The sequence below is a fragment of the Sapajus apella genome, unplaced genomic scaffold, assembly GCF_009761245.1.
Source record: "Sapajus apella isolate SASKATOON/1434 unplaced genomic scaffold, GSC_monkey_1.0 scaffold30, whole genome shotgun sequence".
In the NCBI taxonomy this organism is placed as follows: Eukaryota; Metazoa; Chordata; class Mammalia; order Primates; family Cebidae; genus Sapajus; species Sapajus apella.
Window position 1 is genome coordinate 8,558,624 of NW_022436970.1, and position 7,014 is coordinate 8,565,637.

Here is a 7,014-nt window from a genome sequence, read left to right on the forward strand (position 1 = left end):
AAAAAAAAAAAAAAAAAAAAAAAAAAAAAAAAAAAAAATTTGTAGCAACAGCCTCCCTTTGTTGCCCAGGCTAGTTTTGAACTCCTGGGTTCAAGCAATCCTCCCCCTTCAGCATCCCAAGGTGCTGGGATTACAGATGTGAGCCACCAAGCCCAGGCCCATTTTACGTTTATAGGATGTAAAATATATCTTCAACCAACATTAAATTAACCAAAGTTCATGTTTATGTACAGATATGGAACCATATCCGAGATAAAGAGATAAGTGAAAAGAAAATAAGGATTGGGACAGGAGTATTTGCCGGTATGTGCATAGAAATATTTCTGGAAGGTAACACAGAAGCTCGATAACAGTGGTTTTCCCTGAGAGTGGGAATAGGATGGGGACATTCCCTGCAAATTCGTTTGTATCTTGAATTTGGTTCCATGTGTATGTACTACATCTTTGAAAACGGGTGATTAAACATTTTTAAAGGTATCCATATTCTACAAACCAAAATATACACTCAACATTGGAAATGACCTTCCAGAAAATAAAAATAAAATTTCTCCCAATAGACAAGATTGTCAATAAGCAGACCTTCCATATCTGATATTTATCCTCATGTGCTAAGACTTATTTATTCACTTTCATCAATGAACTAATTTCCATGAGGGGTACAGAGTTTTTAATTATGTGGCCATGTACAAAATCAGAAATTTTCTTTCTGGTTCGCCTACCTCCTTTACACAGGAAAATTGGGGAACATTCTTCTATGCAAACTATTGCAGGGAAAAGGACCACATAAACATTAAACCATTAAAACAATAACTGTGATTGGGAGGTGAGTGGGGAGGCCATATTCATATGTTTGTACTATTTTTGAAGTACTTGCTGGGCCATAATTAAAGGGAAAACTATCTTACACTATTTGCTTTTCTGTTTAACAGTATAGGTGGTTGTATAGGATGTTTCTGTTACTTTCTTTTTTGAGAAAGAAAAAAAAGGCTGTTGCCCAGGCTGGAGTACAGTGGCACGATCTTGGCTCACTGCAACCTCCACCTCCTGGGCTCAAGCCATCCTCCCAAGCAGCACACACCACCATACCCAGCTAATTTTTTGTATTTTTAGTAGAGATGGGGTTTTGCCATGTTGCCCAGGCTGGTCTCGAACTTCTCAGCTCAAGCAACCCTCCCACTTCGGCCTCCCAGAGTGCTGGGATTGCAGGCGTGAGCCACCATACTCAGCCTGTTACTATTTATTGATCTCTCTGTTCCCTTTGGCGTTGTTCTAATGGTGTCGTGCAAATTGAGAATAAGGTAATTTTTTTTCTAACTCAATAAAATGGCATCGTAGAAGACATTCCTATAATCAAGCAGTTGTTTTCTTTGGAAATTTAACAGTTCTTTTTTAGAATACTTTAGAGACCCAAAATATATCAGTTATTAATTCTTTCCTCTCCTTTCTATCAGGTTGTGTGACCCTAGTTACTATAGGCTCTTATGTAAAACGAGCTCTTTGCAGGTAAACACCTCTGTTCAAATTACATTCTGTAATTGCTCAGCCCTCACAGACAGAAAACTCACAAGGATCACATTTAGGAACCTGTCATGCCTGGTCCAGGTCCTCATCGCATCCGGTCAGTCAGGCAAGCAGACAGTCTCAAGGCCTTCAAGACTTTGCACGAAGCTGCTGTGTGTATGAATGGAGATTTTTGGTTGGCTTGGGAGTGGAGTAGGGGAAGGTGGTTATTATTTCCTTAAAAAATATGTTTTCAAATTGGTGATTTCGAAATGACATTGTTATTCAAATCAATGGTAGCCAAAGGAAAGGAAGTAAAGAAAAGCATTAATTAATGATAAGGTTTCCTGTTGTTCTCCAGCAAGGCTCTCTCCAAAGCAGGCTGTGTAAAAATTGATCCAGCCTCACTGTGCCCCAGTGCATTTACTAGGGCATTATTAATTTGCTAAACGATGAGCTGTCACACAATTCTTATATGAAGCCCCCTAAAAGCAAAGATGCTGTAACTTCCAGTTCTAACTGCTTTCGACTTCCTATCAGGGAACATGGAAAAAATGGGAGCTAGTTGATGAGGACATCTAATTAAGGTGTGTCCCCAAAACTCCTTTTTAAGCAGCTTTCAACCTCTTTGAATTCATGCTAAAATTAAATGTTCCTCCGAATACATGGATGTATCTGAATACATAAATGTGCATGTGTGTGAACTGAATCATCTACTTTTCCATAAAATAAAACATATGGGCAGCTCACGTTACCTGCTGAAATAACCTGGCAAAGTTGTTTTGAAGCAAATTATTCCCCAGGCTTTTTATCTAATATTTTCTGCTCTGATTATATTTGATTACTAGTTTCTAGCCTTTATCTCAACAATGTAGAACTCTTAGCAGCATCCAACATAGAGAAACGGGAGTCAGGAGGGAGACGGTTTCATCAAAGGAAATATTAGATGCACATCTATGCTTTCCTTGTTCTCTGACTCCCAATCTTTCTGTTTTTTTTTTCTTTCTTTAAGATGGAGTCTCACTCTGTCACCCAGGCTGGAGTGCAGTGGCGCGATCTTGGGTCATGCAACCTCCACCTCCCAGATTCAAGCATTTCTCCGGCTGCAGTCTCTCAAGTAGCTGGGATTACAGATGCCTGCCACCATGCCTGGCTAATTTTTTGTATTTAGTAGAGATGAAGTTTCACCATGTTGGCCAGGCTGGTCTCAAACTCCTGACCCCAAGTGATCTGCCCGCCCTGGCCTCCCAAAGTGCTGGGATTACATGTGTGAGCCACAGTGCCCAGTCCATTTTTTACTCTAATATAACTCTTTTTATTCAGCTCAGTTCAGAGTAATAACACCAAGGAAGAAAATGAGAGTTCAATCTGATTCATATTTATAACAAAAAATTATAATGTTTAATATAAGGTACAATAATAAATTATAAATGGTTTTAGATAATAATAGTGAATAATTTACTGCTTGGAATATATCAGTATATCAGTTGAGAAAAATTCTTCTAAGCTCCAAAGTAATATTATTCAAAGCTGCCATAGCTCTAATAAACCAAAAATAAAATTCTAAGTCCCCAGCTGGCTGAACGAACTCCATTTCATGGAATATGCCAAAGGGATTCCAAGAAACCTGAAAAGCTAGTTAAGACCATGATGGGAAGGCGGGGCTCAGGCATGCTTCATTACACCCTCTCCCTTCTGGAGTTTAGACACAACTGGCCAACGTTAACATCAGTGTACAGATCCCAGACTGACAGAAGAGACTCTTCATAGCAATAAGATACCAATAACATCACATGACAGATAACAGGCCATAAAGGGAATCAAAGTATTTTACCCCAACATATATTTATTTCCAAAGCCATTTCTTGTGGGGAAAATTTACATTCTGTAGTGAGCCTCCTTCCCTTTCCAGGTCTTTTCCTGATCCACAAGAGATTTCACTAAGAGCCTGATGGCTTTTAGATTTTTTTTTTTGAGACGGAGTTTCACTCTAGTCGCCCAGGTTGGAGTGCAGTGGAGTGATCTTGGCTCACTGCAACCTCTGCCTCCTGGATTCAAGCAATGCTCCTACCCCAGCCTCCTGAGTAGCTGGAATTATAGGTGCCTGCCAGCAGGCCCAGCTAATTTTTGTATTTTTAGTAGCGATGGTTTCACCATGTTGGCCAGGCTGGTCTTGAACTCCTGACCTAAAGTGATCCACCCACCTCAGCCTCCCAAAGTGCTGGGATAACAAGTGTGAGCCACTGCCCTGGGGGCTCCTGATAGCTTTTATTTTTTTTTAATTGTGTTTTAGGTTTTGGGGTACATGTGAAGAACATGCAAGATTGTTGCATAGGTACACACATGGCAGTGTGGTTTGCTGCCTTCCTCCCCATCACCTATATCTGGCATTTTTCCCCATGCTATCTCTCCCCAACTCCCCACCCCGCGCTGTCCCTCCCTTATTTCCCCCCTACAGACCCCAGTGTGTGATGCTCCCCTCCCTGTGTCCATGTGTTCTCATTGTTCAACACCCGCCTATGACTGAGAACATGCGGTGTTTGATTTTCTGTTCTTGTGTCAGTTTGCTGAAAATGATGGTTTCCAGGTTCATCCATGTCCCTACAAAGGACACAAACTCATCGTTTTTTATGGCTGCATAGTATTCCATGGTGTATATGTGCTTTTCCCCGTCCAGTCTGTCATCGATGGGGATTTGGGTTGGTTCCAAGTCTTTGCTATTGTAAACAGTGCTGCAATGAACATTCATGTGCATGTGTCCTTATAATAGGATGATTTATAATCCTTTGGATATATACCCAGTAATGGGATTGCTGGGTCACTGATAGCTTTTAAGCTCTGATAGAAGACATTGACCACCTACTCACTCTGAAGCCTCCTTCATAGATCCTTGGCTTCCACAATACCCCTTATTTTAGCCCCAAGCATTTCTTTCTGCTGACTTTAATTCTTTCGGCAAAGCTTAACTCTTTCAACCAATTGCCAATCAGGAAATCTTTGAATCAAATCATAAACTGGAAGCCACCCCCTCCCACCCTTCAACATGTCCCCTCTTTCCAGGCCAAACCAATGTATACTTATACATACAGATTTATGTCTCTGCCTATAACTTCTGTTTCCTCAAAAAGTATAAAATCAAGCAATGTAACCCAACCACCCTGGGCACACGTCCTCAGGATCTCCTGATGCTGTAGCACAAGTCATGGTCTTCACATTTGCTCAGAATATACCTCTGCAAAACTATACTCTTTACAGTTTACAAAGCATGTTCACATGTTCACTCATTTGATTCGCTCAATAACCATTTAAATACAGCATTCCCATTGCACAGATGAGGAAAATATGGCTCAAGAAGCTCCCATAAATTGCTGAGATTCACCCAGCTAGTAATTGGCAAGGTCATGCCTGAATGCGCTTCTGAAGCAAAACACGTTTTAGCTCCTTAACCCCCTTTCTTCTCCCTCTATCTGAAAAAGACGTTCACACTCAGATGTGAGTTCCTGATCATGACATAGGGTACAATCCTTGCCAGGGTATTTTGGTTTTAAAAGAAGATTAAGTCAATAACCTAAATGAATTCTCTCTAACAGTAGACTTTGAGGCACTAGATTAAATAGTGATGGAAAATAATGATAGTAATAGTTACTATTTCTTGAGTATTTGCCCATAGGCGAAGTGTTGGTCACTGAATCCTTGCAGTCTCTCCAGGGCAGGAGTTATAATGACCACTTTTCCAATGCGGGAGCTGAGGGGCTTAGAGGAGGTAAGTCCCTTTCTCAGAGTCCCACTCCTGGTGCAGGGGAAAGAGCGAGAACTCTCCCAGCTGTGTCTGATTCTAAAGCTTTGGCTCTTTCAACTGAATTAGCCAGCTCCAAGGCTGCCTCCCCAGTTTTGGGGAGATGCGCTTGTTGGTTTATTTTTTCTTTGTAATCAGCAATGATACATGATGTAGAAGATCATTAGACTTGGAATCAGGGGACTTGGATAAGAATCCCAGACTCCTGCTCATTCAGTTTTCCTGCAGAAGGTGGAGTTGCTCTTCCTTTACCCAAGTTCCCAGCTTTTTCAATAAACAAGAACTCCTCTCGTCACTCCTCTGTAACTGGGTGAGAAGTTGGGGGGACTCATTTAAAAATATTTTCAAAAATGTTCTAGCAAACCACCCTACCATTATTTAATATTTTATATTTCTTTTGGCAAGCATGCTGAATTTTTCTCTTTGGTATCCCTCCCCCTCTTCTTTTAGGAGATACCCATGTAAGGATGTTATTAAGGAGTTTCTATGTCAGGAAGGAAGAAAATGTTCCATCCCATGATTGTTATTCATGGCTTTACGTTACTTTTGCAAAGTTATTTTATTTCCAAGAGTTTCAGAGAACACTGAATTCTATTATTGGAAATTTGTTGGCGCTTAGCTCTTAAATCAATACAGAGGCATTGGAATTTATAATCTTTTCCTCTGCTGCTAATCACTAACATCCTATTTGCAACTTTAGGTCTCCATGTCAGACATATCAGTGGGCACATAACTGACCCTTCACTTGGCCCTGGGTTATGGGAGTGCTCAACCAGAGGACAGAAGGAGAGCAAAAAAACACATTGTAGATGACAATGCGTATTGGTTTCCTATTTTTGTGACAATAAGTTATCACTAATTTCCTGGCTTTAATATAAATCTCTTATCCTATGTTGGGAGATCAGAAATTTTTCTCTGTTTTGTTTGTCTAACTTCAAATGAGAATTTCTTTTCTTGTTAACTGGTCACCCCATACAGGATCTGACACTTTCCATTCTTCAGGGACTGCATTTCAAGACTTGTAGGAGGAGATCAACTCCATCAAGGGACCTTCACCAAGGAGAACATCTGCTCAACCACCTGCAGTGCAAGTGTGGTCAGAGACAAATCCCTCTTCCTACACCCTGCCCTCACCCTTGCTCATCTCTGAAGACACTCAGCGGGCACTGGAGAGGAACATGACTACATTCTAGAAGAGTGTCTCCTGTCTTCTATTTCCAGAGTGGCCCTACTATGGAACTAAGCCACTGGACTTCAAAGGTTTGTGTATCATTTACAACTGATCTTATTGTACTTTTTGTTAGAAAAGTATTTGAATGAATGAAAGAAGTGTAAGATGACGGATGAATACATTCCCATAGATGAACGCTCATTCTACCCCTGGGACTATTTATCAAGCATTACAAATCTTTGCAAATTTCTAATTAATCTGTGTAAATCTCATCACCCCTCATTGTCTTTAAAATATGCATTTTAGAATGACATTTCAGCTATTCACTGCTTTATAGAAGCTTCTATAACTTGTTTTGGAAAATAGGCATACAGCATGGTGTCATGGGAACAGGCATGTAGCATGGTGTCGTGGGAACGGGCATGTAGCATGGTGTCGTGGGAACAGGCGTGTAACAGTGGTGTCATGGGAACGGGCGTGTAGCATGGTGTCGTGGGAATGGGCGTGTAGCATGGTGTCGTGGGAACGGGCGTGTAACAGTGGTGTC

The 7,014-nt window shown here is 40.9% G+C and overlaps 1 long non-coding RNA gene across 2 annotated transcripts in view; it reads left to right on the forward strand.

The window, feature by feature from the left end:
• Nucleotides 1-1,154: 1,154 nt before the first annotated feature.
• Nucleotides 1,155-7,014, forward strand: part of LOC116561759 — a 7,435-nt gene continuing 1,575 nt past the window's right edge. Inside the window, exons 1-2 of one of the 2 annotated variants that reach the window (XR_004273595.1) lie at nt 1,155-1,673; nt 6,275-7,006. This is a non-coding gene — a long non-coding RNA (uncharacterized LOC116561759). Of the gene's footprint in view, nt 1,674-6,209; nt 7,007-7,014 lie in introns of those variants that run through there. The other variant, XR_004273594.1, reaches the window with a different exon arrangement.